We start from the raw sequence: 11534 nt of genomic DNA on the forward strand, positions 1-11534 counted from the left end.
AACCATTGGCTCTCTTTACATTCTTAAGTGAAGAGGCCATTGTCTTCAGAAAGATTTTCATCTCTGAGTTGCATAAGTGGAAATGGACTCTCATCTTGGACTCTCATCATCTCACCATCTCAATTAATCACTTTCCAGAAGAGGAGAAATTTTTCATTTTTTTCTTCTTTGTCAGTAAACATATACAAGACCTCATTATGTTTTGTATGGCCTCAGTTCAGACCTTCTACTTTCGCTCTTCATCCATGGTTCATGCTTTCATTCAGAGTGTAGTGTAGAATAAATAGCACCAATGCTCTTCCTTAGAGCTTAGAGCTAACATGCACATCATCATGTAGGAAGTACTAACATTCTAGTTTTATCTTTAAGCTTTCATTTCCACCAACCAAAGTTAAATTGTGTTCCCCAGACTAAGGATAGTGGATTGGACTCATACAAACTCATGACCACATTATGGATGAACATACTTTGACGTGTCTGTAGAATGAATTTCTCTCCTTTGCCTAAAGTAGTTCAGGAGTCTCAAAATCAGGACCATGTCTCTTCTCTGTTCATTTTATTTGATCAATTTCTATTTTTCCCGATACTTAGAGTGTAGTTCTAACATCCATAAATACTACCTCATATTCAGTGATGACCATGATGATAGTCTTCCAAATGTCCTCAGAAAGTACTTGATTTCCTGAAGTTATTCTCTTGGTAAATTCAGATTAATAAATATAAAGTGATTTTAAATAGATTTTTGTTTATGTATTGAAATTATAGTCTAGTTGACATTAGTATCATGAAATTCTGTATATTTTTGTGCTTATCAATCCAAGTTACTGAATTTAATCAGATAATTTATGTCAATAGTAATGATTTATACACAACAAATAATAAATACATTTGTTTGAAATTGTCATATTATTTAATATCTTTTTCAATTGATGCATTTGATGAAATCAAATTGCTCAAAACATTTTCTATACTTCCAAACATTTAAAACTATATTGACAAACAATTTTTGCTTTATATAAGTTTGAATTCTTTCAAAATTATTATCATTTACTGTCTAAATACATTGGCAATCTATGCTGGGAGAGAAGTATTTTTTTTTTTCAAGAATGTATAATGGTTGTTGCTAGAAGAGTAACCTAAAGAGTTATACTCAATTTTTTAATAAATATTTATAACTTTAAATAATACATTTACTGAAGTTTCACAAATATTTTTTTCTCCAAATATTATATTATATTTATTATGTTTCAGAAGTAGATAGCATTAATTCTGGAGAGACCATCACAGTGTTCTAGTGATAATATTATAGAAACTAAGAAAATTGGAGATAAATCTACGGTTATTATTTATATAGCAAAATAGTAAGAAACATCAAAAAAAGTTGATTTTACTCAGCTCTTTTTAAAAAATTCCCTTATATATTTTTGTAAATATTCAATGATTACTTTGTGCTTGCTTTTTTTGGAAAAGATATTTTTAACTTTATTTTGTGATAAACAATGCAACATTAAATAAATATAAATATTCTGTAGAAAAATTACACTTTAAGATGAAATCTAAAATTTAAGAAATATACACATAACAGACTGTATCTTTTTCAGTGACTGCACATTTTGAACTGTAACTTGCTTCTTTTCAAGTTCACAAATTACATACAGAAACTCAAATTCAATTTTGATTTACATATCTGAGATTCATAAAGCAACAAAAACCACAGCATTTATGCGTCTGTATTTCTAATACAACTTATTCCTTAAAATAATTTCGCTTAATTTTTACATGAAAAAAAAAAAAGAGCTTTTTGGAGGATCCATAACTGCGACACATGCATGCATCACTTTTACGTTCTGTGGATGTAAGTCTGAAACACTCACAAACAGATGGCTGACCCTTTGAATGACATTATTCATGTTAAACAAAATGGCTTTCTGGCGATCATAATATAGCACCTGCTCTGATATTGTTCTTCTAAGGGTAGAGGAAATTCGGAATTTGGTGAGACTGCCAACTGTAGTATCAAGCTTATGTTTGCTGACTGCCTTATAAGAAAGTGAATTGCTAATCGATTAGCAACGATCCCTCATTTTATAATGCTCATCACAAAGCAGGAATAAAATTTAATTTGAGAAATTATACAGTTATATTTGTTTATCAAATAAGAGAAGAATTTAATGTACATTTTGGTAAACCTTAGGGAACAATTTTTTTCCCCAAATGCACTAAAAGGCTAATCTGAACTTACTACTAATTTTTTTTATCCTTATATACTTGCTACTAATTTCCCAATCTTATTTCAAGTATCTTATAGTATTTCCTACTTATACTAGATGGTTATTTTATGAATCAAAGTTTCTCCTTGTGAAAATACCCTTCAGATTAAATTATTTTTCCTGTTTCTTATATAACTGTATTTCTGACAAGTCATTTCAATATACAACAACTTTTCCCAATGAAATGTAAACCTATTTACTCGATCCATTTCAAGTTGTCAGTGAAATACAATTAGTCTCCCCAAAGGTTTTACTTCTCTGTACTAATTAATGCTTATTCTGTTAGCATATTTTCAGTTAACTTTCTCAAATACTTTATATGTTGCAAATTTGTTCCCTGACTATTCTGCCAGTCCTATTACTCAGACATACAACTGCACCATACTAGCTGCACCATCATGACCAATCATAGAGCTAAAGGAAGACTTGTCCCTATAGATTTTTGAATCTGCCACTGTCACCAAAATATATTGACATTGTATTTGATGCTCTGGCCTACTTCAGAAAACTAAACACCATCAATAATTAACATAGAAAGATTGTATTTTTGCTATACTTTGTTAGTAATGAAAAGTTTATTTCATGGGTTCTCTTCCAGATGAAAAAAAAATTCATTGAGTTTAGAAAGTATTTGATTATGTACTTATTTATAGTTTTAGACCTAAACTTCATAATGACATTTTAAACAATATTTTGATGTTTTACATACATAAGGGAAATGATAGAATGAAAAACAAACTTTCAGCATACTAAAAGTTACAAAAGTTACTCACTTTAATACAAATTGTACAAATCTTTAAACTTAGTGTCTTAAGTAAATAAGCCAAATCCTTAAATGCATATATCTGTCTGCCCTGGATGAATACATAGTATGTTGCTTTCACATTCTTAAAACTTGAGAAAGTGGAGGATGAGTCATTCACAATCCAGCCAGGGAGATGGTTGGCTTATTTGTGATAGAGTGACAAACTGGGAAAATGTTGAATGTCTCTCAAAGTTCTTTTGAAGTTCTTTATCTCTTTCTCTTCCAAAAATTGACCTTTCAGTGCCATTTATATGCAGTACATAAAATAATTTCCAACCTAGTTTAAGGGCTATTTCTTAAAAAAATTAGCTGTCGCTTTAAGGATAAAAAATTGTAATAGTTGTAGAAGAGTTACAAATAATATAAAACTTGATACACAAGAGTTGAGATAGTGGAAAGGATAGCATCTGCTATAGGCAAAGAGTCAAGAGTTTACATGAATGCTTTGTATTTTTAATAAAAAAAAAAACACCAATGGTTATAAAATTAATCATATTGCAAATCAACACATTATACACCTTATACTTGGACAATGTTATGTCAATTGCATTTCAATGATAAAAAGAAATAAGGAAGGAAGGAGTACCATGTTGACAGATTCTTTGAGATTCTATAAGAATCTTAAATTAGATAAATTAGGAATTTATTTTGCCATCATACAAATGTAATCTTTCTAGATAAGTGAGATTCTCTAGCCCTGGCTCCAGCTCCATATAGAGAGAATATAAGTATACATCTCTTTGAAGGTGACAAAGTTTTACTCTTAATAAGATGGTTATGGCCTCAAAAAGAAACCAGTGTAGTTTGTAACTGATTGCATCAGTCTTAAGACCAATTTGGCTAATTTATACGATGTTATGCTCCAAGGAATAACATAATTATTTTGGAATTTTCATACCACGTTTCCCTGTTTTGAAGCAGTGTTTTCCGAGAAAAATTTTGAGACGCTGTGGAGATTTTTTTTGTACACATCTCTGTGTTGTAGCATTTTATTTAACTCTACTCTGGTTAGAGATTTTAGTTTCCATTAAGATTTACCAGTCCAACCTTCTCCTAGATTGATTACCAAAACACATAGATTTACCTTTAATTTCCTATGCTGAAGATAATTTAATCTAAACGTACCTCAAGAATGTCAAGCATTGTCAAACGGGCAGGGGAGTGAGATCATCTTGAAAATACTGGCATGAGATTCTTCAAGCAAGTTTATTTCAAAGGACTAAGCTGTTTTTCTTTAGAATGTACTCTTTGCTAATTTAAGTCTAATACCACGGTAACCAGACAAGCATCCATATATTGTTTTCAACAATCTGTTTCTAATTTTTTACTGTTTGGAAAGATTTCAATCCATTTCCACATTCAGGAGAGGTTGTGTTACTCGTTAATATCTACGTTGCCAAGTATTTTTTGTTGTTATTTTCTGGAAAGTAGCAGTTTTCTTAAATTAATTTTAACCTTCACCCTCTCTCACAGAGATCATGCCTGCTCATAAGTGAAACTTTTGACCTTTTATATATATCAGAATTTGCACTCTTCAAGTCTTTAAACTCAAATGCCTAGAATGTTCTAAGTTGGATTAATTTATTCCTTTTTTAAAAAATTATCAGTTTACTTTAGATGTCAAATATTATCAGATATGAGACTACCAAAAATAATCTTTATCAGATGGATATTAGCCACTTGTCTTTAGCTATAGTTTTATTTGAGACTGCATTTTTACCTTTACAAAAAATTGTGGAAGCAAACCTTTTAGAAATGGTATAAAATACTTTCCCAAAATCCAAATATGTGACAAATGCTTTATTTCTTTCCTTCATCACTAATTTTGGGATTGTATTTAAATCTGTCACATAAATCTGTAGTGATTGATTATTTAAACCTCATGCTATTAATTATTCCTTTATGTTTTTAATATTTATAACATTTATTTTAATATAGCATGTCTTATTAAGAGGAAATTAACAAAAATATATTTCATATCATTGTTTTCCTTAATCTTTCTATTTATAATTCTTTAGCTTTGTATTATTTTATTGATTCTTCATTTTTCAGAAAAGGATTCCTAAGTTAACTATCTATGATACCTAGTTCACTAAAGTATTAGCCCAGAATGTTTAATGTTCTTAAATTATTTAAAATTCAATTTTAATATTTCTGTCCCTATTAGAGTAAGAATTTTACCAGGACAGAAAATTTGGCATTAGCCTTCATTCCTCACTTTCCTACATATCCCACATATATATTGATTGCCCTTTTAAAAGGTGTCTCTACTCTGTTCAGCTTTCTATATTTCAGCTGCTACTAGGCAAATCAGCAGCAGCTTTTTCTTCAACTACAGCAATTGTCCCTGAATTGGTATCTCTTTTCTTGCTGTTTTATTCCAATTAATTTTCTGCATAAAATTTAGAATGCTTAAACAACGAGAAAACAAACAGGAAGGCATGAATCTAATCAGGTCAATTGCCTAATAAGAGTGTTTTCATAACATCCCTTCGCTTTTAGAGGTCTACATTATCTACCCTTGAACATGCTTTATCCCTCTGTCCACGTCCATAGTCACTACATTCCAGTTCTGCTTCAAAATGATAATCATTGCATGTGCTTGATTTTTAATATTTTCCACCTTTAAACTTGAGATTTGGGGTCTTGGTGCCTTGACAGGTAACATATCATTGTGGTTATGGTCTGGCACTGGAGTCAAACCACCTTTAGCTCAACTTAACCTTTCATTACTAGGACAGCCTCAAACAGTTCACTACATCTCTGTATTGTGTTTTCTTCACTTATAAAATGGGGCTAATAATATTACTTGCCTTAAAAAGCCACAAGGAATAAATAAGTTAATATATGTAAAGCACTTATAGAAATGTGTAATATATTTTAAGCACTTAATAAAGTTTTATTAAGCACTTATTAGAGTTATTTCAATCCAATGTTCTCAATGATTCCACTAGTAACTCCTAAAATAATTGCAATTATATAAGTATAGCTATCTCTTCAATGACTCTTGCTTAGTTTGCTCCCTTTAATTAGATTCTTTCTGTTAGTCTCTAACATCAAACCCTTATTTTTTTTAATCATGTTAAAATCTTAACTATATATGTATTTATCTATTTATATGTGTATAATCCATACAGCCCACTAAACTTTAAGGTCCAAGCAAATAAATACTATGTCTGTTTTGTTTACCACCGTGTAACTAGCACCTGAAACTCTAATAAAAAAGGAGACTAATAAACAAGACCAATAAATATTGAATGAATACTACTGATAGAATTGAATTTCTTTAAGCAACTGAGTGGGGCTAGCCTCTAAGATTAGAGTGTGAACACCCCAATAGGAGAGAAACAGCAATTTATGAACTTAACAGAAATGGCAAAAGAAGACAATGCAGCAGGCTGCTCTTAGCAATACTTGAACTTTCAGACAACATAGCAACAGGCAGATTCAATGAAAGGATCCAACTGGAACATGGACTGATGAGTGGAGATAATGTGGTAGATATCTGTCAGTAGACAAGAGGCAAAATCCAGGCAATCTGTAAGAGGAGAGTATCTGCCAATAATTAGAGTAAATATCTAATCATTTGAACTGTTCTGTTCTGCATCAGGTAAAGTGATAACAACAGGGAATGAGACTTAGGGAAACCAGGTAAGAATTAGTATCCCAGGTAGAGATTTTTTCATAAAAAGTGAAATAACAGGTCAAAGCCTAAATATATTGTGATGATGGCATAATGCTGACCAACACAATTAAAAGGACTATGTCTTCTTAAGTAGTAATTGGAATTTTTTTTTCTTACCTTTAATTTTCTTATGTTCTCACAGAGGGATATTTATTTAGAGATAGTTGTGGGGGTTTTTTGTTTTTTTCTATTCTTTCTTTCTTTCTTTCTTTTTTTTTTTTTTTTGTATAGACTATACTAGGCACACTGAAAAGCAAATTAGACAAACTTTCTAAAATGAATGAAGTTACATTTAATGTGTATTTTACTTGATGATTTCATTATGCCTCACTTTGTCTTTGATTTTCTCACTTCACTTAAATTGTTGTAGCAATTTTTCTTTGCTCTACATCCTCTGCCAAACAGCTGATCTTACTTGAATTAAAAATGCAGCTGTCTTCATCAATTTTTCATGGGATATATGGGTTTAAAAAATAAATTTCTAAGTACAAAAACTCATGACATTATTCAGCTTATGAGCTAAATCAAGATCTGTTTGTCATGATGTGGCTATTTCCATTCCTATGCAAATTCTGCTTTGTTCTTAGTATTGACATTTTCTTCCATTTTGCAGTTGGCAGAATTAAAACATAGACTAAAACTTTACAAGTAAACTTCCATTATATTAATGCAAAAGCTCAAATTATCTTAATTATAACTATTAATATAATTAATCTACAAACAAATGATAATGCCATTGTTAGTTTATTTGACATGTTGATCATTTCAATTTACATATCTTTTTTAGGATTCTCTGTTTTCGTATCTCTAAAATGTTACAAAGTTTATGCAGAAATATCCAAATGCTTCTGTAAATTAGTCACAATAGCATAAAGCATGAAATATAAAATTTAAAATAAACTAATATTTGACATTTATTTTTTTCATATGTTTGAAAATTATTTCAGAAGCTGGAATATCTATTTTGTACTGTAATTAAAATTACATGTTTATTATTCTTTTTATATTGCAATCATATGCATAGTTAAGGAAGAATGAAGTTATTCTCTAGATTCGGGTCTTTGGTATTTGGTATGAGTGAAAAGTTGCTGTCAAAATAATGTACATCTAAACAAAAAATAATATTTATGATCACACAGTTCCAACTTGCCAACAGTACTGGATTTATGAAGAAATATATGCTTTAAGCATGTTCTTACTTTCAAGCTTTTGAACAAATCATTATGCCATTTTACTGAGATCACAGCTCACTCATCTCTGAATGTTCTCAATCACATTATTAATTCATATTAAATTAGTATTAACCTTGTCTCCACTACATACAATTTTATAAGACTGATATTCCTATCTGTCAACTAATCACAACAAATAATTTCACTGCACTGGCATAATTAATAGACCATAATATTTAAGAAGGTGACATTTCTCACTTTTTTAGAACTTTCAACTCGAAATGTGATTTTTAAAAAATCAGTTACTGATTTTAATCTGGAGTAGTATCTAGTTGGCAGTTAACTGAAACAGCTTTCTTTCCTTTAACAGCAATCAAATAAAAAAGGACTAATTACCCCTTTTTATAGGTGCAATTGAAACCTAAACTCTGGAGACAGAGTAGTAAACCACTATTATAGTCTACTTTACCATCTGCACCTTAAAATTATCGTTACCAAATCAACAAACAAAAGACTGAATCATGCTAAGTATATTATTCCAAGTTTTGAAATGGTTTATTAACATTCTCTGTTGATTCTGTATAGTTAAAACAAATATTCATCTAAAAAATAACCAAATTTTCAATTCATATGTGGTTTTAGATAATTAGAACTTTTAAAACTAAATATTAAACAAGTCATAAATCTGTTAAAGAATCATTTTAAAAACTTTATCTTTCACTGCCTTTTCTTAAACAAATTTATTTAGCTAGATAACAGAAGTTGTCTGTTCCAAAATTTGATCATAGAGTGTTTCTTGAAGTAATTACAGCACAGTACCCTCTTTAAAATGGAAACCAAACACAATGGTCAACAGTGTATTTATTTATGTCTTAAGACACTCTCACTCTCTTTAAGCAAAATAAGTTTTAACTATATCCATGAACATAAGAATTAATCTTAGGAAATTAATTTTTACATAAAACAAATATAGCAGCCTTAGACTTAGGGGGAAAAAAAACATATGGCTGTATTCTTTGATTATGTTTAAACCCAACATAAAAGTTAATCTATCCATATATAATATATATTTTAAAAATAAGGCAAATTCAAAAATATGATGTGCTGTTTAATGATTACAGGTATTACATATAAAATCACATTTAATCTGAAGACCCACAGAACTTTAAATCCCAACTTTTGAATAAACTCAGTTGAGTTAAAAATACAGGTTTTGGTTTTTTTTTTTTTTTTTTCAACTTAAGTCAGGAGAGTCTAAAATAAGATTAGGCATAAGAATAGGGTTTGTAAGACTATACAAATTATCTTAAACAACTCACTTTAAATTTCAAATCTGTGTGATATGCTTCTCAAAACTTTAATAAGAACACTTTTTATAGTCTGAAACTACGTTTTTCCAAATCCTGTTCATAATTTTGAAAATTAACATAAATTAACCTTCTAAAAAATTAACCATGCTACAAAATTCACAGGATTCTCTTCTCCACACTCTCAAATACAAAATCACATTTTTATTATTCACTGGAAAGAGACTTATATTTCACTGATACAAAATTAGATGCAATGCATTATTGGAAGTCATGATATCATTTTGCTATGCATGTTAAAAAATTGCCACCTTATATGCGTGCCATATTCTTGCTAGGAGAATAAATGTACATTCTTTCTCCAAATTGTACCATCCTGCCAACAAAGAGAAAGGCCAGAATACTTGTTAGTGTGTATCCAATTACTGACGACTTGATTTAGATTACATGAGCCACCTATCTGACCAGGTTTTCAATTAGAGATCGATTTTCTCTTCTCACTGAGAATAAAATAAAAATCCTGCTGTTTCTGCCATGCCTACTAGTTACAAGAGATAGGAAGTGATGGAATGTTCAGAAGAGGCAGAAATTAGAAAAGAAAAAGGAAGAAAGGAACAGTGGGAAGAGTAAGAGGAGATGTAAATCTGGCCTAGTAAGTTGACAATATTGACCAAATCACATTACGGATTGCACATTGCACAACATCTGGGTCAATCTGAGAGCATATTTCCCTAGAATAGAAATAAAATGTTTAAGAAACATTATGAAAAGAACATGTACATATTTGCCATCTGGTTGGTTCTTTATTTGGTTCGTTGGTTAGCTGCCTAATAGGTTGGTTTACTGATTAAAAAGGCCTTGGAAACATGCCATCTCATGAGTGGGTGAGACCTGTCTTGGCTTCCAGGATATTTGAATGTCTTCAGATATTATTTTATATGCCTAGTGATCTCTGGGGCATTTTGTACTAAATGAGCTCTTAAAAATGAAATCCATTATTTAACCTACTTTTTACAGGTCATATTTTAATATTTGAGGAAAATACAAAAGGTAGTCTTAAGGACAATGATGCCACCAAGATGACGACACAGGTCATTTTCAACTTTGCTCCCATCACAAACACAACTAAGAACTTTTCAGGGACAAGACACCACTAGAAAATTTTAGAACACAGAGGTGAGGCTGAAGTACCTCTCTGCACACAAAGACCAAACCAGACCTCATTAGGATGATGGATATCAACTAAACTTATTGTAATTATTTCACAGTATAGGTAAGTCAAGTCATTATGCCGTACACCTGAAACTTATATAGTGCTATATGTCAACTATATCTCAATAAAACTGGAGAGGAAAGAAGCTAGTCTATTGAAATACAGTTAATTACCTCATTCACCAGAATACCAAGATTAGTCCTCACCATGTAACATATAAAGACATGCAAATATCTATTCGGGTACTCTCAGGAAGACTTGATTTGAGGTCCTACCATCTTTTTTTTCTGGATACAAACTTTTCAATAATTTTTAAAACATTTCCATTAAAAAACTTTAATGCTAAATTATATATATAGATATAATTTGGGAGATAGATTAGCAACTTTAAATTCTTTCTCTTGCCAGAACCACCTTGCAACTCATACTACTATGGTTTTTACTTGATTACTCAAAAATCGATGTTAGAGAGTGATTTTTACACTTTCAGCATATTGTTTAAAAGACATGCCTCAAATGAAAGAACAAAACGAAAGTCCAGAAAAAGAACTAAAACTAAATGGAGAGAAGCAATTTACCCGATGCAGAGTTCAAAACACTAGTTATAAAGGATGCTCAATAAACTTAGAAAAAGAGTGGATAAATTCAGAACTTTAACAAAGAGGTTAAAAACACACACACACACGCATAAAAATAGAGATGGAAAACATAAAAAAGAATCAGTCAGAAATAAAAAATACAATAACTGAAATGAAAAATACCTTTGAGGTATTGACAATAAATTAGATAAAGCAGAGAATAGAATCAGCAATTTAGAAGATAAAGTAGCAGAAAATACCCAATCAGAACAGCAACAAGAAAAAAGAAATCCAAAAAACAAAGCTAGTTTAAGGGGTCTCTGGGAAAATATCAAGCACACATCATAATAGCACCAGAAGGAGAAGAGAGAGTACAAGGAATTAAAAACTTATTTGAATAAATAATAAGAGAAAACTTCCCTAATCTGGTGAAGGAAATAGACATACAAGCCTAGCAAGTACAAGATGCACCCAAAGAGGCCCACACCAAGACACACCATAATT

This window comes from Rousettus aegyptiacus, unplaced genomic scaffold, assembly GCF_014176215.1.
Source record: "Rousettus aegyptiacus isolate mRouAeg1 unplaced genomic scaffold, mRouAeg1.p scaffold_m13_p_4, whole genome shotgun sequence".
In the NCBI taxonomy this organism is placed as follows: Eukaryota; Metazoa; Chordata; class Mammalia; order Chiroptera; family Pteropodidae; genus Rousettus; species Rousettus aegyptiacus.